General features: G+C 39.2%; 1 long non-coding RNA gene across 1 annotated transcript in view; it reads right to left on the reverse strand.

Annotated features, from left to right (window-relative positions):
• Nucleotides 1-1,167: 1,167 nt before the first annotated feature.
• LOC120100748 (uncharacterized) overlaps nt 1,168-22,356 on the reverse strand; it is a 41,291-nt gene continuing 20,102 nt past the window's right edge. Inside the window, exons 2-3 of the long non-coding RNA XR_015671190.1 lie at nt 5,480-5,883; nt 1,168-3,154 (exon numbers count right to left, since the gene is read on the reverse strand). This is a non-coding gene — a long non-coding RNA (uncharacterized LOC120100748). The remainder of the gene's footprint in view (nt 3,155-5,479; nt 5,884-22,356) is intronic.

Here is a 22,356-nt window from a genome sequence, read left to right on the forward strand (position 1 = left end):
GAGCGACCTGTGGCTCCAGCTGCATTTGTAGCAGAGGATGGCCTTATCGGGCATCAATATGAGGAGAGGCCCTTGGTCCAGGGTGGAGAGGTGGGAGGGAATGGGTGGATGGGTGGGTGAAGGAGCACCCTTATAGAAGCAGGGAGAGAGGGTATGGGATAGGGAGTTTATGGACAGGAAACCAGGGAAGGGAAAACATTTGAAATGTAAATAAAGAAAATATCCAATAAATAAAAGCAATGAACAAAGTCTAAGTGATGATAGTTTGATTGTATATGTATTTAGTTAGTTGACATAGTTGACAGAAAACACAGGGAAATAAGAAACTACAATTAAAGCATCTTAATACTGAAAGAGTATATTGCATTAGATCCTACAGTTATTAAAAACCATAAAAATACATTAGAACCAACAATGATTCAAGTTTTTAAATAAAATAAAACATTTTATTTTAAATTAAAAAACAGTTATTGAGGTTATAAAACCATGAAAGAAATTTGAAAAGCCCTCTAATTATGAAGAAAGTTCAACTTGAGAACGTAACCTACCCAGGAAACACAAAGATGGCTTGAGATCTGTCAACTATATTTGAAAACAAATAATTTAAAGTGTACACAAATTCCTTCATAAAATTCAGCAGGAGCATACATGCCTTATTGGACTCTATGAGATTAACATTTTACCTCAACAAAAAATAAAAACAGTAGGCACACTTCCTTCATGGTTGATTTTATTCATTTATGCTATTGTAATTGGGTCAAATTTTCACAAATTCATTGACTTAGAGGGTACTGATGGATCTCCTTATACTTCTGCAGGCCTGAGTTCAGACAAGCAAAGCTGAAGCCAATATCCTCAGGGCCCTAGTAACAGTGGTCAGTGTTCTGAAATCCCTGCTTCCTGCTTCAGAGGCCACTTCATTCATCCTTGCTCAGAAAGGTCGTAGCTCTCTGACCTGCCACACTTTTCTGACCTTAGCCAAGAATGTTTCTCAGTTCTAAGGGACTCATGGCATTAGACATGGGTCCAACCTGATCCTGCAGCCTGATCTCCCTTCTTTAGTTCTTAACCTATATCACACTTACAAGGTCCTTTTGCCACAGGATGGCAGAGAGAAGTCTGGGCGATTCATTGTACACTATGTGAGCAGAACCAATATACTCCCCATCACACTCGTGGTAGTCAATCTCTTTATTTTAATGCTTGAAACAAGTCTATTATATACAGAACAGACATATAAAGGGAACTTTAAAATGTTGTATACAACATATATTTCAGAGATAAATCTAGTACAACGCTGACACTGTGGATATGCCTAGTCATCCCTAAGTATCTTGAACTAATACGTCCAAGTTTACTTTTTAATTTTTAACAATAGTTTATTTATTCCTTGAAATTTTCATGCATGTATACAATGTAATCTATCTTATGCACCTTCACTAGCTTCCCCCAACATCTCTTATGTCATGTTGTTATTATTGTTGTTGTTAATAGCGCATTAAATCCAGTTAGTGCTAACTATGTGCAGATGTGAGGTCATGTACCTATCCCACAGAAAGAAACCCTCCATCCACCACCAACTGCTAATGGCTCTTGATCTAGGGATGGGGGTCTCAGGACTCCTCCTCTATCCACGCTAGAATTTAAACTGGCTTTAATTTGTCTTTGTGCAGTCAACTGTAGCTATGGCGAGATGACTTGTATATGTCATGTCATTTGCAGAAGACAGGATTTCACTGCACTTCTCTCCATTCTCTATCTCCTCCATTCTTTCCACTCACTCTTCTGAGATTTCCAGAGCCTTAGGTTAGGAAAAGTTCTTGTAGATGACCATCTATAGCTGAGCACTGGCTTCTGTATTCACAGTAGCTATGAAATGAAACCAACCCAGATGTCCATCAGCTGATAAATGGATAGTGGACATTTACTATGTATAGAAAGTGGAATATTACTTAGCTACAAATAAAAACAACGTGACAAAATTTATAGAGAAATGAGTAACCTGAAAAGATAGTACTAAGTGAGATCAGAAAGACAAATGTGGCATGCTTTGTCTTGTAAGAGAATTGAGTATTTTGCTTCAGATGTTTAACTTTGGAGTATGTGTGGAATCCATGTAATTGAGGGCAGACTCACTATGAAAGCAGAAGTGCAGAAACAGGTCAAATAAGATTAGAGATGGGGAATATTGGAAGAACTAAGATTCAAACATGGAAGGTTTTGCATATGGCAAACTGAGGGAGTGGGAGAAGGCTTAATCAAAGATTTATGAAAAACATATGGAAAGCTATTTAATCTCACAGCTCAAATAAAGAGTATAATAAGAAGAGATAGAATACCTGATGGCATAAATTCTTTTCTAGGTATTATTTTATTTAGTTTTAATTTATATATTCATGCATATCAGTGTAACAAGTGGTATGTACTTGTGAATGTAGGGCTTATGAAGGCCAGAAGAGATCAGATTCTCTGTAACTGGAGTCATAGGTGACTATGAGCTTGCATTGGGAATATCTGCTGAGCTCGGCATGGTAGTGATTTTTAGACTTCACAGCTGGGTAGGAATCTTAATTATTTATCTCTTTCCCCTCCCCCGGCAGCTTTCATAGCCTCTTCCTGTACTATGAGAGACAGACCTCATGGAGGGGGATTTCAGGTCAATTCAAGATTAGCTTGATTCCACCCAATCCTGTGTCTGAAGTACACAGTGTTTTCAGCAATAAGGCTTTACCTAAACCTTCTGGAATTTAACCAAGTGCTTTTGCAATCACCTGTATTGTTTTCATAGTCTCCCTTGATCTTATAACTTGAAGGAAGTCCTGGAGATTGTGTCATATGGTCTATGGTTATTGCCTCAAGTGGCATATCTTCATTTAGCTATTTATATATGTATAAACATACATTTACATATACTGCGTGCAATTTGATGTAGACATAAAATACATTTCTCTAAGGCCTTTCAACCCCTCCTCCTACCCCCCCTCCACTCAGTATGGCTCTCACTTCTTCCTTACAGATAAATTCTTATCTCGATCTTTCCATAGTAGTTCCTTCTCCATAGCCCCTGTGTCCTGCTGTCTTCCACCAGAGAGATCTTAACTCCATCCCAGTGGCCTCTTTCACATTCTGGTTTCTGCCACTGTAAAAAGACAGACTAACACGAAAAAGACAATTTTGACCTTTTTAAAATGCATTATGCATAAAATCCAATCAACAATATATTATAGACTTAAGCATAAAAGTTAAAACTTGAAATTTTCTAGAATAAAACACAGGCAATGATCTGGGATGGTGGTGCAATTGGGAAGTCCTTACCATGCAAACAATGAAGATCTGAGTATAAAATAATTGGGAATGGCTATTTGCTACTCTAGACCCTATGCTGAGAAACAGAGACAAGTGGATTTCTGGAATTTAGTGTCTAACAAGTCTAGACAGTCATTGGCAATCAGGTTCTGTGAAAGACCCCTTTTCAAAAAGGATGACTCATAAAATGATAGTAGCAGACACCCAGCCTCTACATCCAGCCTTCACATGACATGCACACTGATGCTTGTGCACATACACACATACAAGCAGACACATACATATACACCATAAGACAAAAATCTTTTCAGTATTAAACAAAGCATTTAGGACAAATATATGAACGCAGCAGTTGACAAACTGGTATCTAGTTTTTTTGAGGTTGTGAGATGAGCCTTTAAGAGCTGAACCATCTCTCCAGCCATAGTGTCATTCTTTTAAACTATGATTATTTTTAAACAGTTTTCAGAAAAGTGTTTGGCAAGATGATACATGCTTTGTTTCTCAGTGCTCAGGAAACTGTGGTGGAGAATCACACCATTAAGGCCAGCATAGGCTCCATTGCTTTAACCTACTGCTCTACACAATACCAGGAAACTTAATTACCCTGAAAACCCAAAAAATATGTGAGAGAAGGCAGACAGAATGGAGGTCTTATAATTCTCTATTAAAGAATATATTCAGAATAGTAAAAGAACCCCATTACTTAAGAGACAACAAAAATAATCACATGGAGAAATACTTTGTAAGTGATATGAAAAAGGAAAATTAAAACTTTATGAAAATTTTGCTACACATCTAGTAAAATGGCTAAGTGAGGAGGGGTGCCCATACCAAGTGCTGCGGAGTGAGGAGGACACAGTTACTCAGCCTGTACAAGAAGTAATTTCCATATCTTCCACTGACTAATACGTGCTAACCATTACTTTTCTACTACTGTTCACTTAATGGAAGAGAAATAAACAGTTGGCATTCAAATCACGTATTTTTTTATTAACTGTAAAAATGAGACAATACAAAGGATTGCAAACCCTTAAAATTTTTAACTATTTAAATTATTCAAAGATGTCTTGCAAATAAAAACAATATCAAAACATGTTTGGAGCAATGCCTCATTGTTTAAGAGCATGAATTGCTCTTGCACAGGATGTGAGTTCAGAGCCTATACATGTATGTTGGTTAGATTACCACTACCTGGCGTCCAGTTCCAGGGGGTCCAATGCACTCTCCCATCTTCTCTAAAGCCACTGTGCTTAAATGCACACACACACACACACACACACACACACACACACACACACACACACACACTGCACACACACAAAAAGTAATAAAAGCAAATATTTTTAAACTTACAGATTTTAGTTAACACTAAAATTGATCAACCCCCAGCATGCTGAGTAGAGAAAGATGCTCATATATATGTATATATATACATATATAAAATTGTAAAACAAGAAGAATTATTTAATTGACTAAAACTATTTGATAGAAAGGATGAGAGCAGATGACTGGAACTGCTGATAACATAAACCTATTTGTAGTGATGAAAATATGACTTTATTATAATAATTGTCATGTGGGTATACATTTGTCCAAACTCATCAACCAGATTATTGAAAATTATCAGTACTAACGCAGTAAATTTACATTTTCAACTGTTCTTCTCCCTTCTAAAATTGTTAATAGGATATTTTCTGGGAAATATATATAAACTAAGCAGCCAATTCAAATGAATAAATAATGATATTCTCCCTAGATGTTTTCTATTTTCTATAGTAATTTCTCTATTTAATTAAAATCTTAAAAGAATAAACTCTCATATTTTTCTGTAGATGCAAGCTTATATCTCAAACTTCATTACAAAGTATCCCTAGTGAAATAGCAATTTGTGATAATTATCTAACATATTTCGGATATTAAATAAAATTTGGCCATTTCAAATTGTCATAATTTTTCCTAATGGTATAGTTTTCTGTATATTCATGCACACTTTTTTATTAAATTATTTATTTACTTTCCAACCCAATATTAGTCCAATATCCAACCCTCTTTTCCCAGTACACCCTCACACAAGTTCTCCCCACTTCCTACTTTTAGCCTCTCTTTTGAGAAGGGGAACTCCCCTCTGGTTGTTATAGCATACACTAACACCCCACCCCAATCCCTATACCTCAAGTCACTACAAGATTAGGCACATCCTCTCTCACTGAAGCCAGACAACGTAATCCATTAGGAGTACAGATTCCACAGGCAGGCAGACAGCAGGTTCAGGGACAATCCCTGATCCAGCTGTTGGGAGACCAGAATGAAAGCCAAGCTGTTCATCTGCTACATATGTGCAGGGGTCCTAGGTACAGCTCATGCTTGCTCTTTGGTTGGTAATTCAGTCTCTGGGATCCTCCAAAGGTCCAGGTGTGTCGACTCTGTTGGTCTTCGTAGAGTCCCTCCCATTTCTCCTTGGGTGGGTCCTTCAATCTTTCTCCCAATTCCATCTAATGTTTGGGTGTAAGTTTCTGTATCTCCTTCCATTGGCTGCTGGACAACTCTCAGAGGACAGTTATGCTAGGTTCTTGTCTGCAAATATAACAGAGAATTGTTAATTGGTTCTTGCTCATGGGACGGGTTTCATTTTGGGGTAATTAGTTGGCCATTTCCTCAGTCTCTGCTCTATTGTTGTCCCTGCCTATATTGTAGACAGGACACATTTTGGGTCCAAAGCTTTATGGGCGCATTGTTGTTCTTACTCTTCTAATAAGAGTCCTTCCTGTCTACAGGAAGTGGCCACTTCAGGATACATATGTCACACTGTTAGGAGTCTCAGCTAGAGTCACCCCCACAGACCCTCTGGGACCTCTCCTCATTCCAGGTTTCTGTCATATCTTAGAGATTGCCTCCACCAGCCAATCTTTCTTGTCTCTACCCTGCTCTTCCTAAAAAGTATTCCCCCATCCCTATCTTCTCTTACACCCAGTTCCCTCCTTGCATTAGATCTCAAATATGTATTTTGTTTTGCCTTCTGAGAAAGATTCAACCATCATCCCTTGGGCTCTCTTTTGTTATTTGGCTTTCTTTGGGTTAATTATAGCATAGTTATCCTGTACTTTATGGTTAATATCCATTTAAAAGTGAATATATAACATTCATCTCCTTTTGGATCTGGTTTACCTCACTCAGGATAATATTCTCAGGTTTCATCCATTAGCCTGAGATATTCATGATGTCCTTGTTTTTAATGGCAGAGTAATATTCCATTGTATAAATGAACCACATTTTCTTTATCCCCTCTTCAGTTGAGGAACATCTAGGTTGTTTCTAGTTCCTGACTATTATGAATAATCCGTTGTGGGATGGTAGAGCATATTTTGGGTATATGCCAAGGAGTGGTATATCTGTGTCTTGAGGTAGAACTATTCCCAATCTTCTGAGAAACCACCAAATTGATTTCCAGAGTGATTGAACAAGGTTGAACTCCCAGAAGCAATGGAGGAGTATTCCCCTTGCTCCATAACCTCACCAGCATGTGCTGTCCTTTGAGTTTGACCTTAGCCATTCTGATAACTGTAAGGTGGAATCTTAGGATCTTTTTGATTAACATTTCCCTAAGGACTAAGGATGTTGAACATTTCTTTAGGTGTTTCTCAGCCATTTGAGATTCCTCTGTTGAAAATTCTTTATTTAGCTCTGTACCCCATTTTTAATTGGGTTATTTTGATTGTTTGTGTCTACCTTCTTAGGCTCTTTAAATATTTTGAAGATGTATGAATAGTGAAGTTCTTTTTCCAATCTGTAGGCTGCCATTTTGTCATAATGATCCTGTCCTTTGACTTACAGAAAATTTTCAGTTTCATGAAGTCCTATTTACTCTTGACCTTAGTGCCTGATCCATTTGTGTTATGTTCAGGAGGTCATCTGTGTGATTGAGTTCAAGGCTAGTCTGTACTCTCTGTTTTACTGGATTAAGTGTGTCTGGTTTTACGTTAAGTTCTTTGATCCATTGGACTTGTGTTTTGGGCAGGGTAGCAGATCTGGAACTATTTGAAGACATCCAGTTAAACCAGCATCATTTGTCGAAGATGCTCTCCCTTTTCCATTGTATTGTTTTGGTTTCTATGTTAAAAATCAAGTTTACATAGGCCTGTAAGTTTATTTCTGGGTCTTTAATTTGATTCCATTGATCCACCTGATGTTTCTATACCAATACCATGCAGGTTTTTATTACTATTACTCTGTAGTATAGCTTGAAGTCAGGCATAATATCTCCAGAAGTTCTGTTATAGTGTCTTGGTTTGGTTTGGTGTCTGCATATGGAATAGATCCCCAGGTGAGGTAGTCTCTGGATGGCTTTTCCTTCGATTTGCAAGCTGGTACAACCACTCTGGAAATCAGCCTGGAGGTTCCTCAGAAAACTAAGCATAGTACTACCTGAGGATCCAGCTATACCATTCCTGAACATATACCCAAAAGATTCTCCAACATAAAACAAGAATACATGCTCCACTATGTTCACAGCAGTCTTATTTATAATAGCCAGAAGCTGGAAAGAACCCAGATGTCCTTCAACAGAGGAATGGATACAGAAAATGTGGCACATTTACACAATGGAGTACTACTCAGCTATTAAAAACAATGGCTTCACGGGAATTGTTTTGATTAAACAGTTTATAGTAGTACTCAGCTGCAATAATGCTTTATTTTCCATCTGCTTTTTTTAGTGGAACACTGTTTTAACATAAAGGACTGAGCAATGACAGAGTATTGTTATTAAGTAGTTATAGGGATAACTCTGTGGATAAACTCCCTTGCTGAACAATAATAACCCTGGAGGGCAGACCTCAGCAGCAGTGTAAGAGTAGGAGGGCTAGCATGCCCCCCCCACATACACAGCTCTGCTCCCTGGTCACCCCAGAGCTCTGTAGGTATAGACCAACATCAAGGAGAAAATGGTTAGATAGACTAGCTAATCAGGGGTTCTATGTTCTGTTAGAAGCCCTGACTCAGGCAATAAAATTACAGAATGCCTGATAAAACTTCTAGCCTACATTCATACATGCACACTGGCACACATATCTGCACCTTCACACCTGGGAACATGCATATGCATATGAATAAACATGACAGACGGGTAAAAAAGGTGGGAGTACTCAAATTCAGTCCTTGGAGGAAAGAACATCTGACTGAAATGGGACTGACACAACAGAGAAAGCAAATGACAGTGTCTGTTGTCAATGATTGACAATTGTCAATGAGCTTGCTAAGCAGAATGTAATTTTTCCTGGAAAATATTGTATCCAATATTGTAAGTTTGACATTTCCTGGTACTTTTTTCTGATTAGACTCATGAAGGGTCCCTGAATGGGTTTTCATATTCTGTGAGGAAATGGACAACATGGGAAGATCTCTTGTCCAAGTGGTCAAGGATTATATTCAAAATCCTTCATGAGGAGCAGATCTTAAAAAACCAAAACAGGACAATGGGAGACAATGCAACAGAGAATAGTGTAATAGAAGAAAAACACATAACTCAATGTCTTCTAAGAGATGGACTGAAATATTTTAACTGGACAATAGCATCAAGGTAACATGCATTAGTTTGACATACTCACAAAGTACTCTGTCCCTATTAACTTCACAATATTTCCCAATCAGATTGTTTTTTGGATAAGTTTCAATGTAATGCTCTTACAGATGTTAATACATATTAAATGTCCACCAAAGACAAACACATTTTATATTCTGTTATTGTAGAAGAAGAAAATGTGTATTCTCTCTATTTTACAGTACATAGGAAAACTTCAATACAAAGGATGGAGAAACATACTATGACTGGCAACATAATTTTGAGAACTTATAACTGTTTTAATGATCTATTCAAATATAATACTTGATTAACATAAAACTTGATTCTTCATAAATATCCCTCAGCTATAACTATTAATTTTTATCAGTAGAGCTCATATAAATATTGTGTCATTCTCATGAAATTCCAGAGTGTCATGAAGAACAAGCAATGGCTGCTATAATGAGTGGTTCTATGAATGGTCTGAATTGTTAAAGGAAAATAAACCTGAGACAGAAGTGAATAGTTATGCCCATATTTTTAATTCATTGTATAGAACAAAAGAGGAAGAATTGTAGTACAAGTAGTTCATGAGGAAAGTCTCAATGGTTTTACATTGGAAATGTCTTGAGAAATAATGCTGTAGTGTCCTTGAATCGTATTTGAATTCATGCTCCTTGTTTGGCTTCCTACAGGCTCAGTATGAATGGATGAACCAATTTAGCCATTGCTAAATAGGTTCTCTGAGAAGCTGGAACTTGGTGAAGTGTCTGCAAAGCATCACTGCTGTGCTGAGAACAGTTAGCCTGAAAAAGTAAACACTTGCTGTGTCACTTTAAGCCACTCAGATACTGAAGCCAAAATGGAATAGGTTATCCAAGAGAGTTGCTAGGGGCAGGAGGAGACCTGTGGAAAGAAGACAGGACTTACTGTAAATCTTTAAAACATCTGAGATGGACCTGTTGTGATAGTTTAAATAAGAAATGTACTCCCATAGGCTCAGGAGTGTATGGATGTATGAACATTGTCCCCCCTCTGGCGACACTGTTCGTGAAAGTTGATATGTTTTTGGACAGTCTAGCTGGTAGACATAAGACCAAAGAGATGGATGTAGAGGGTATAGCCACAAGCCCTCTGCTTTGCAACAGACCAATATGTAACATATCCTACAAGCTCCAGTTACCATGGTTTGACCCTAGCCACCCTGCATGTCCTGTACTAAGGAATATATCCCCTTAGAGAGTTATATAAATAAATTGTTTCTAGCTTAATTTGTCTTAATATGTGAACAATGTATATGCTCCAATAACAGGAAAGGTAACATATTCACATATAGAAAGTTCTCAAACCTATATAGATGGTTTGATAAGCATGTATAGGAAGGTATAGCTTCTATTACTATACCTATGTTCATTCATTGAATATAAAGCTATAGAAAAACAATATTCTGGCATTGGTATCCCTATGAAGCCAAAGAACAAACCAATGGGGCCTCTGAGAATATTTCTTCTAATATGTTTCTTGAAGGTACAAGTCCATAGCCAGTGTTCCCAGCAAACCATGACTGATGTCTTCAACCTTCTTGAAGAACTCTAACATAGTTAAAGGTACATGTTGGCCTGTATCCTGCCTACCTTGTGCAGCCACTGTTAAGTGTGCAACTCAAGGGAAGTGCTGATATACTGCTTAGGTTGTGGGAAAACACAGCCAAAGATATGGGAGGTCGAAGCTGTGGTTCCCAACTCCGAAGAATCCAGTCACCCCTGGAAACCACACAGAGGAGTCAGGAACTGAGGTTTGGGAGTCCCTGCGCCTGCATGAGGACTCCGAGGATAGAGGCTCTCAAACTCCTGGACATCCATGAACTGTTGGGTCATGAGGAGTTGGGAACAAAGTTGAAGTCCCTGCAGAACGACTACTAGCCCAGGGCCAGAGGAATGGGGAACTCCAACTTAGCTCATTTGTCATTGTCCTTAGCTTAGCAGTGGCTGTCAGAGAACATAGAGAGGCCTTCTGTGGGAGAATTAGGCTACAGCTCCATAGGCACAGATCTTCTCCATGCTCCCTATGGTGGTTCTTGATGGAAGAGAAAATCCTGGGTTCCAAACTGTTTATTGATTATTCATCATGAGAAATGGGTATGCACCAACTCCTCGGGGTGGATCAGAGATTTAATACCTTTCTCTGAAGGGAATGTCTAGGAAGGAAAGCTTGTTGGCTGAAACTTCAGGGCTTCTAAATTCCTCATTAGCATGGAAAATTCTGTTCTGGGCTACTCGACTGACATAGAGAGTATGGTCACGTGTTTTGGGCCAGAAATCTAGTAAGGAACCGAGAGACACTTACCATCTCAAGTGGTGCCTGGGTGCTGAAGTCTCAGACCTACTTAACCTAACCAAGTTTCCTGGCATGGCCCACTATCCCACAGGTATATATTTCTTCTACATGGCTTAAAGGACAAAAGCTGAGACAAGAAACTGATTTCATTCCCTGGCCTCATTTAAATATTAAGAGTTTATAATTATTTAAACTCAAACTTGGAAAGAATAGTTTCATAAATGAATTGCAGCAAACACCAAAATGTAGACTAGAGGGTGCATGGTTTCTTCTCATTTTTAAAGTCTAATATGAGCAGAAGTTAAAAGAAATAAAGACAGAAAAAAGCAAAGAATATAGATTGTATGAATGATTTTCACGAGACTGAAATAGAATATTTGTTTCCTTTTGTAATAGTAAACTGTTTTTCAAAAGAAATGTAGAATGTATTACAATTACATTGTTTTTTTATTTTTGGAAATTCATTTTCCCTGTGTGGAAGGTTACAATAAGGGAATTCGCCTCAAGCCATGACCCTTCTGAATCGTTTTTGGAAACATCAGTAATGCCTCCCTCCCTTTTAATTACTAAATAAAGAAAATAATCTTCTTTCTTTTCCTTCATTACCAGCCCAGTATGTGTCACAACAAAAGACTGTGTATTATTTTTCCCATAAATGCCCCTGCTTCCCTTGAGAATTAAAAAAAATTGATGAAACTTTTGCACTTTCTATTTTTCTCAGGCCAATGAAATGGTTACATATGTGACACCAGAGTCCTGAATTTAAGAAGCAAAATTCCGGCAACCAGTCCAGAGTCCATTTCCAAAAAGAAGCAGCTTCTCTAAGCCTGTACAGAGGAGGCAGTTGCCTTGGCAACAGTATCTGATAGCAGAAAATAAGGCCAACAGGTACACAGAAAGATCCAGAAAGTAAAGCCTCTAGGCACTGCTGCTGTCAGTGTTATGCCCTCAGGACCCATTAACAAACACTGAGTTTTAGACCAACACCTAATTTATGACAGTGGAAAATTTCTGATTAGCATTTACCTAGTTATAATCAATGCAGTTTCTAATTTGCTACTGTGTAGCAATCGCTGAGCATGAAATCTGACTTGCAGTATAAATAAGCAACCACTACAAATGACTGTCAAGGTAGACCAGATAGATAGAAAGGTAGCTTCAAGGCAAGTTTGATAAGCATGTTCATTGATTCCCACATACATGTATTTTTACTCAGATTTCCCAGTCACACTCCATTCTCTGTTCTTTTACAGGGATGCAACGTCTATGGCAAGTAATCAAACTGGGCAGAGGCTTCATTGCTTTGATTTATAAAAGGATTGTCATTTATATTCCTATCTATTTTTTAAAGAATAATTATTACTCAATGTTGTCTGAGTCCTCTGTCCTGCCCAGCATCCCCCTTGGGGGCAATGGGTGAGAAGGTGCAGAATCAACAGCTCAGACCCCAGAAGCAGTTGACAATGGGGCAGCAAGTTCATTTATTAATTCTCAGGGAGTGCCTTTTATACCCTCCATACGCTTCCCATTGGTCCCAAGCAGGTGTCCTCCAGGTGGAAAATTCCTGATTGGCTGCCATTGGCTGCATCACCTATCTCTAGGCTCTCAGATAGGCTTCAGTATGGTCCTTATAGAGAAGTTGACTTCTGTGGCCACCATAACACCGTGTATGCAAAAGTGGCCACCATTTAGCAGTGTGTCCTTTCTGTTCCTCCTACGGTTCAACCACCTATGTGTGCTCAGAATCTTTTTCTAATACTGAACCCTCCTTTGACAATCTAACAAATAATAGCATTTGTTAATAGTATCCTTGACTACAAAGGGTGAGAGTTCACTGGAAGGTCAGTGTGCCTTTGTGTAGCTTTTAGTCATAATTCACAGGATAGCTTTGAGTTGTCCAACTGTACAGCAAGAAAGAGCATGACCAACAAGAGATACAAGACACTGGTCACTGAACCAGTGTTTTAGTCGGTATGCCTTCAGACTGCATTTCCTCTTATTCCACTTTCAAATAATCAACTCTGTATAAAACCAAAACATTCATGATACAAAGGAAAGGACCCTGCACTCTATACAATCAATCAGACACCAGTCTAAGTTTCTATTAGTTCGTGAATAAATTTCACAGAATGCTTCATAACCCAAAGCCTCTTTATTAGAAAAAAATGGGATGCAATGCCAAATGTCCTCTCTGACTTTCTTTTGACTGTGTTGTTTTATCACAATGGAGCAGTAAACACCTATACCCACAGCACAAAGGACAGGTCATGTTGCCATCTGTTCATCCTGTTCTGAGAGATTTTCTGTCTCAATGCCTAAAAGTCTCTGTGCCTGAGCACTCCTGATGTTTCTCTACATGTTAAATACCACCAGTCACACAATTCAAGGTCCTTTGTGTATGGAAGATAAAAAGACTTTTATGAGCCAACCCTGAAACTTTTCAATGAGTTTTGTTATAGTCTTAGAATAAGAGTACAAAAAAGTTCCACATCAAGTTTAATAGCACACAGAATGAAAATATGGATTCTTTAAAATGGAGCAAACAGAAAGTGTTAGAAAATAGACAGTATTTGCTGTTGAAGGAGAAATGAAAGAAATCTTAAGGTGTTATATGATTAAATAATATTACTAAAATTTGAAAAGACTCTTCTTTGTTCGGATTAACCAAAGTTTCATATTTTGGGATTGAAGCAAAACCAAAGAAGGCAGTAGAGTGAACATTTGTAGAAAGGAAGAGATTTACAATTTAGGTCAACGTAAAAAGGGATTTCTACATATCTCTCAGTCATGTATATGCAACATATCTAATAAGGCTTAAGTATAATTCAAAATTTAGCTATTAAAAAGTAAAGGAAAATTAATTATAGCAATAGAAGTAAAAAACATTCAAAGTTTTCTCATGGTAAAAATTCTTAATATGACAAACTACAAATAATTTCAAGAATTGTCATTCTATTTAGTGAAATAAGCTCTGTTGCTCTGTCAATATATCTTTTTAAACAAGAAGTATGGAATACACACACCCAACGTTGGCTTTTAATACTTTTACTATGCTCTCATTTAACCAAAAATACACAGCTAGGGGGTGACTGTTGTGGGGGTTGCTTTTCATTGTTTAATTGACCACTTTAGAATTTCCATGGAAATGTACCTCCGAGTGGGGGTGCAATTTTCAAGTTGAGAGGAAAGACCTACCTTAAATGTAGGTCTCAACATCCCATGAAGCTGAGGTCCTGGATTGAATAAAAATATAAATAGCACACATCACTCTCTCTACTTCCTGTCAGTAGGACCACCTGCCTCCCTTTCATGTACACTCAAACTTTTGGGCAAAAGAAACTGTTCCTTAAATTGCTCTTGGCAGGTATTTTGCCACAGAGCAAGGCAACAATGCAGAAGGCAACACCAATGCACTTGTGATGTCCCTGATGGCGAACCCTGTATGGTTCTCAGGCCTTTGGAGCTGTTTGCAGGGAAAATACTGAAGGTCAAAGAAGCCCTACAATGCTGGAGGCAGAGAACGGTGGGCCATTCTGGTAGAAGGTTTGGAGAACAGAATGCTAAAATAAATGTGGGTGGTAAAGTTCATGAGGTTTCAGAGAGAGAGAGCAGAACTGGGCAAAATGACAGTCATGTCATATTCTAGTACTGTAGCTGGCTTCATCCTATTCTGTCCTGTATTTAAAAGCTATAAACTGATTCGTTGGAAGAAATGTCAAGACAAGATAGCATTCAGGCTGGAGAATGGTAACTGTTCACTGTTCATACTCTGGTCTACAGTGAGAGAGACCCATCAAGTTGAGCATAAAAATAAAACTGTTTGGTAAATAAAAAAAATTAATGGTTTAATTTGTTTACATTCCAATTGTTGCCCCCTCCCAGGTACACCATCCAAGAGTTCTTCACTTCCCCTTCCTTGCCTCTGAGAGGGTACACCCCATCCTCCCACAGAGCAGAGATAAAAGGAAAAACATTTTAACTACAGCTTGGTAAATAAAAAAAATGTGAATGACTTAAAATTGACAGAAAGGTTGATGGAAAGAAAATGGTACTTTTTTTTCTTTTATTGGATATTTATTTACATTTCAAATGTTATCCACTTTCCCAGTTTCCCCTCCAAAACCCCTGATTCCATTCCCCTTCCCCCTGATTTTATAGGGGTGCTCCCCCACCCACCCACTCCCTCCATCCTCCCTGCCCTGGCATTCCCCTACACTGGGGCATTGAGCCTTCACAGGACCAAGGGTCTCTCCTCCCATTGATACCTGGCAAGACCATCCTCTGCTACATATGCGGCTGGAGCCATGGGTCCCTCCATGTGTACTCTTTTGTTGGTGGTTTAGTCTCTGGGAGCTCTGGGGGGTCAGGTTGGTTGATAATGTTGTTCTTCCTATGGAGTTGCAAACCCCTCAGCTACTTCAGTCCTTTCTCTAACTCCTCCACTGGGGACCCTGTTCTCAGTCCAATGGTTTGCTGCCAGCATCCATCTCTGTATTTGTGATTCTCTGACAAAGCTCTCAGGAGACAGCTCTGTCAGGTTCCTGTCAGCATGCACTTCTTGGCATCTACAATAATCAATAAAGAACTTACCATCTCTGAAGAGAATCCTGCTCAGTGCTGGGTTTATAGGGAAGCTATCTTAATGAAGACTTCACCTCACACTTAAAAGGAGAGGCTCTGCCTTGAAAATGTCTCTCAAGAGTTTTCTTGCTTGAAAACAACCAGGAAAGTATTTTTCTTTCTAGGGAGTATTTCTTCAAATTCAGCAACTGAGTTACACAGAGACCACTACGGTACTGATAGAAGGGGAGTTACACTGAGGGAGCAGCTAAGTGTTGTCCATGGAGGACTGGTTGTCCAAGCATTAACTGTGCAAAAAGTGAGAATGGATAGAGTCTGGCATCCTACTTCTAGAAAGACTGATACCATGAAGTTGTAGTGGGATCAAACTACTGGCAATGGTGTCCTGAGAGGCTATTGGACTAAGTTAGGAAGGTAAAGACAAAGTTAGCTCTCCAACAATTTGGGGTATGCCGCGATTGTGATAATCTGTAGTAACGAAGTGTATTTGGCCAGAGAGAGTTCAGACTGCAGAGATGGAAGACTGGAACTACCCAAAGCCTTTGGAGCCCAGTTGATTTCATTAGGAACTTCAGGTGTGGTTAGAAAAGCCAGATGTGGAGAACTTTGTATTTGCCCTGTTGGGTATTGGTCTTTTTGATCCAATATTTTTATTTTATTTTTGGTTTGACGTGCATTCGATTATTTTGCAGTTAGAATGCTTACTCTCTGCCATTGTCTATGGAACAATATTCTTTACATATGTACTTGGTTCTTTTAATAGGTTAAGAGATAGCCTGAATCTCATTACAGACTGTACACTTAAACATCTGATATTGATATAATTTTGGGCTCTTATAGAGCTGAAGTAAACACAGTTTGCATGGTGAGGTGAGAATAGGGTTTCATGGACTGTGAGGAGAATGTTTTGTTTTAAAGTGATGGATTAGGTTAACAAAGGAGTGAAGTTGTGATGATAAATCTTCATTGTCAACTTGACTGCATTTAGAATCACTGTGGAAATGCATAGTATGTCAAGGAGAAAGCTTCAGAAAGGTTTACCTGAGTAAGGAAGGTCTACCCTGATTGGAGATACCCACATCTCATGGGCTAGAGTCTTAGGGCAAATAAAGGCTACAATGTAGTCAGAGCAAAAGCATTCATCTCTGCTTTCTGACTAAAGTGTTCAAATGTCTCACACTGTCCCTGCCAAAGATTGATCTAAAAATCAATCCTTTTTTCCCTTATTCTTTGCTTTATACTTTATCACGACAATGACGGAAAACTTGATACAATTAGAATTTTTCTAATGACTAAAGATATACATTTTTGTAAATATTTGTTTGCTTTTTTATTTCTACTTTTTGAGAATTATCTGTTCCGTTGATTATTCCCCTTTCTTTCTTTAATTTTGATAATTCTTTATATATTCTAGATGCTACTTTGTGTCTCTGTGTATTGCAAAAACAGAAAGGGAACATGAAAGTGAAGCAAGAGACATTAAGGTAGAAAGAGAAAATGTTAACAAAATTGGCATCAAAAAAGAATGAAAGAGTATTTGAGGAGGGATAGAGGCCTAGCAGGAGAGGGAGAATAGGGGATTAAGTACACTCAATATGACAGGTGTGTAAAAATGCCATAATGAACTCCATTATTTTGTAGGCTACCTAAAAATTTTAAAAATCATTTTAAAGGAAACTACATAAAAAATTTTATCTCAGAGGACTTAAGAAGTTATACAAACAATGTAACAAAAATAAAGCAAAGTATATGTTGTTGTAATAATATAAAAATAATTAGTTGTCTTTTACCCCCCGTTGGTCCACACCGCAGTGCCCCAAGATATCTGCTAGATATCTTGGCGGAAACACATTCCCAGCCACACGCTTTCTTACACTCAAACCCTCACATGAAAGAACACACAACATAATAACCTTTGACCCAACTGATAAGATATAATTGCCCACTTAAATATACAAAGCCCGGTACCATCCATCCCTTGAGAACATTAATAACAACCTGTAAATACACAGAGCAGAATCTTAACATCACCTACCATGGCTTCTCCCCTCTTTCTCTCCTCTGTCTCCTGTCTCTTCCTTTCTCCCCTAGTCTCCTCCTCTTCCTTCAAACTTCTCTCCCGCCCATCCTTCCTTCTTCTCCAATGACAGGGCTCCTTCTATCCTGTACCTGCCCTTCACCTGTACTTTACAAATTCAATGGGGAGGTGGTTCTGGTGAAGTCACCTGAGTTCTGAGTACGTGACTAGGCAGCTGTCCTTGGGGCAGTGGAATTAGCATCAAAATACAGAAAACTTCAGGGCAAACCACAAGTATAAACCCAGTAACAAGATTATTGGTATTAATATCATTCACCGTCTTAAGAAGATGAAAGTTAACCTGCTTCAGATTTGAGCATCATGATGCTACCAGGTAGTGTCAACAGCATCTGATATGCCAATGATGTGAGGGCTCTGCTGGCCCAAGTCACCTACTGCTTTTTGCTACTCAAGCATGTGTGGAACACGTACTTAAAAAATGATTCCTGGCATCTGTGCTGGTTTGTATAGGCTTGGCCCAGGAAGTGGTATTAGTACTCCAACAGTGTGACCCTTTTGGAGTAGGTGTGTCACTGTGGGTGTGGGCTATAAGACCCTCATCCTAGCTGCCTAGAAGCCAGTATTCTCCTAGTGGCCTTCAGATTAAGATGTAGGACTCTCAGCTCCTCCTCTATCATGCCTGCCTAGACTCTGCCATGCACGTCCTTGATGATAATGGATTGGACCTCTGAACCTTATTAGATGTTGTCATTATAAGAGTTGCCTTGGTCATAATGTCTGTTCACAGCAGTAAAACCATAAGCCAGAAGTTGTTACAAAGGACTGGGGTATTGTTATGATAGTGCTGACCATGCTTTTGTTTGGAAGAATGTGGTTCTTGAACTTTGGGTTTGGAAAGCATTGCAATGCTGTAAGTGGGGCTTAATGGGATATCCTAGAAGGAAGGATATCCTGGAAGACTTTGTTTCTGTGAGTGGTTTGAATTGTGCTGATCTGGCCCAAGAAGTTTCTGTAAAGAAAAAATTCATTATGTGGCCTAGAGACTACTTTTGTGGTATATTGGGGAAGAATGTGGGTACTTTTTGCCATTGTCTGAAGAGACTTCCTGAGGCTAAGGTGGAAAGATTTAGATTATTTGCTTTCAAAAAGGGAGTCTCAAAATAGCCTGGTGTAAATTCTGTTCTACCATTACTAAAGTTCACTCTTATGAAGATCATTTTAATGAAAATGAGCAAGTTGAAAAAGGAAAAATACAAAAATATGGATTGAGTATTAAAGGGGCACCAGGAAGTAAATGGAGCTGAATCCTCTGTTCAAGGATATTAAATTGAATTGAGAGAGTAGTGACCTTGGGGCAAGATCCAACCCAGCTAAATTTAGGTCCAGGCATGGTAGTACAAATCTTAAATCCCAGGAGACACAAGACAAGCAGATCTCTGAGTTTAAGGCTAGTCTAGAGCAAGTTCTGGGTGAAGAAAAACTTAAATCCAAGCTTGGTAGGCCACATTATTAATGTCAGTCTTTAGGAGACAGGCATGCAGCATGAAGATCTCTGAGTTCAAAGTCAGTCTACAGAGCAAGTTCTAGGATAGCCAAAATTAGGCAGTGAAGGAGCTGGAAATCAGAAAGCTGATGATAATGTATTAGAACAAGGGAGCCATGTTCTGGCCTCAACAAACAGCAGAAATGAGCAGCTTTGGCCACATGGCTCTGACTTTAGAGTCCAGAGTAGAAGGGACTGCTGGGACAATTGATGCTGGTTAGCTGGAGCTAAGAAATTACTTATGATAAAGAGAACAGCATCACTAAGGTGAAATCTTCTGGGAAGTGTTTTCTGAGAGAACAAAGAAGCTGTGTTCCCGATATAGCCAAGGTTGTGCCTCCTGCAGCAGCTGTACTTGGTAATGGGTAAGATTCACCCAGGTGGTACTGGTTTTGGAGGCATGAAGGCATCATGAAGAACAGCTGAGGCTTGGCACTGTGAGAGGCCATGGAAAGCCTTTGATGAAAGTGCAGCCTCAGTTGCACTTGGATGCCCTAGGACTGAAGGGGTCATGCAAAGGATTTGAGGAAATCCTCAAAGAAAGCCTATCAGAGACTATTGGTGAAGCCTAGTTGGAGCAAAAGACCCCAGTGTATTGGAGGTGTGAGTACCATGGGATGATCACCAAGAACAGCAGCAGCAATGAAGTGGATCAACCTGAGCTTAGAGTGCTACAGAAGGCAGAGCTGGAGAAGTGATGCCAGCCCATTGGAGGAGCCTAGAAGATTATATGTGGATCCCAGACATTGGAACAAGAAGCTGTAATATTGAAGTTGCCTTGGAGACTCCAAGATGTAAGGGAAGCCACTGCCGTGGGTTATCTGCTGAGGAAAGCTGCTGACAGGGAATGGAACCAGCCCAGGAGAAAGAAGTTTGTGGCAGTCAACAAAGATGAAAAGGAGTTGGAGATCTGAAGACTGCTTTGACATGAGCCATGGAGATGCAGAGTTTGGAGTTTGCCAAGCTGGTTTTCTGTCTTGCTTTGGGAATTACAGCAAAGTGGTTAGACAAATCTCAGAAGAGACCTTGCACTTGATCTTAGCCAAAAGGCCAAGAAGCGATCAGAAAAGACTTTGAACTTTGAACTTTTACTATTGAGACTGCTATAGACTATGAGGACTTTCAAAGTTAGACTAAATTTATTTTGCATTATTCTATATTTAGGTATGGCCCCCATATACTCATATGTTTGGGCAAGCCTATGGGGGGGGGCGACTTATGAAAATGAGAAGTGTTTAGTTCAAACGAAATAAATATCTACAACAGGAAACCCCTCTTAGCCACAAAATACTTTATTCCCATGTTTATATTAAGACTCATTCCATGGGATTTCACCATGGGATGGGCTTTGAGACCATACTCCTAGCTGCCTAGAAGCCAGTCTTTGGTTTGCTATCCAAACAATATGTAGAACTCTCAACTCCTCCAGCATCATGCCTCCCTGGATGACGCCAGGCTTCCTGCCTAGATGATAATGGATTGAACCTTGGGACCTGTAAGCTAGGCCCATTAAATGTTGTCATTTATAAGAGTTGCCTTGGTCATGGTGTCGCTTCATAGCAATGAAGACCTTAACTAAGAAAGAAGTTGGTACCAGAAGTATGGAATTGCTGGAATAGGCCTGACCATGCCTGCTTTTTTTTTTCCTTAAACGGGGATTAATGGACCATCCTAGTAGGAATATGAAAGACATTGGTGCTGAGGGTGATTTGAACTATGCAGACCTGGCCCAAGAGGTTTCCATGGAGAAGAATTTCAATAAGTGGCCTAGAGACTATTTTGTGCTATTTTGGTGAAGAATGTGTCTGCTTTTGCCCTTTTCTGAAGAGTCTGCCTGAGGCTAAAGTAAAGAGATTTATATTAATTGCATTGACAAAGGAAGTCTCAAAAAGGCCAGCAGAGACTTTGTTCTCTGTTTAGTCTCATGAATAGCATTTTAATCAAGTGTGGCAAGCTTTGGGGAAAAAGTGTAAAACATAAGGTTCAAAGAATAAAGGGGCACCAAGAAGAAAAATGGAGCTGAATCTTATCTTCAAGGAGAAAAACAGATTAAGACAGTGGTGAACTTGGGAGAAGATCCCACCCACCGTATTGATTATGTGTTTCCAGTTGATCAAGAAATAGCTATATCATGTTAGAATTATTACTTGGCTATGATTTTCATTTGGCTTTTAGTCTGAAATAAACTACAATCCAGAATTGAGAAGTACACTCGTGATCCATATCTTGAAGCTGGAAGACACATGTTTTTTGATCCAGATCTTGAGCCATGAAAAGTAGTACACGACTTTAATCCCAGGAGAGAGAGGTAAGCAGAACTCTGAGTTCAAGATTAGCCTGGTACAGAGCAAGGTAAAGTGTGGTGGTACACACCTTTAAGTCTAACATTTGGGAGACAGAGACATGCAAATCTCTTGGGTTCAAGGTCAATTTACACAGCAAGTTTCAGGACAACCAAGCTTAGGCAGTGAAGGAATTGGAAAAGAAACCTGGTGATAATATAATAGAACAAGTGGGTCATGTTCCATCTCCAATCAGCAGCAGAACTCAGCAGCTTCGACCATGTGACTCTGGCTTTAGAAACAGGAATAGAATGACTACTGGGAAAATTGATGCTGGTTAGCTGGAGCTAAGAAATTAGCAGTGATTAAGAGACCAGCGACACTGTGTTGACATGCTTTCTGAGAGCACAAAGAAGCTGTGTTCCAGAGATAGCTAAGGTTGTACTTTGTACTGCACCTGGACTTGGTAGTGTGTAAGAATTGCCCAGATGATACTGGATTTTTAAACATGATAGTGTTGTGGAGAGCAGCTGAGGCATGGCACTGTGATAATCCAGGAAAAGCCTGTTGAAGGTGAAGCCTTAGTTGCAGTTGGCAGCCCAGGACTAGAAGGGACATACAAAGAAGCTGAGGTTTGGCACCACATAGAGAACCTATAAGAGGCTATTGATGAAACCTGGTTGCAATGGAAGATCCCAGCGTATTGGAG

This window comes from Rattus norvegicus, chromosome 2 (genome assembly GCF_021556685.1).
Source record: "Rattus norvegicus strain SHRSP/BbbUtx chromosome 2, alternate assembly SHRSP_T2T, whole genome shotgun sequence".
Taxonomy (NCBI): Eukaryota; Metazoa; Chordata; class Mammalia; order Rodentia; family Muridae; genus Rattus; species Rattus norvegicus.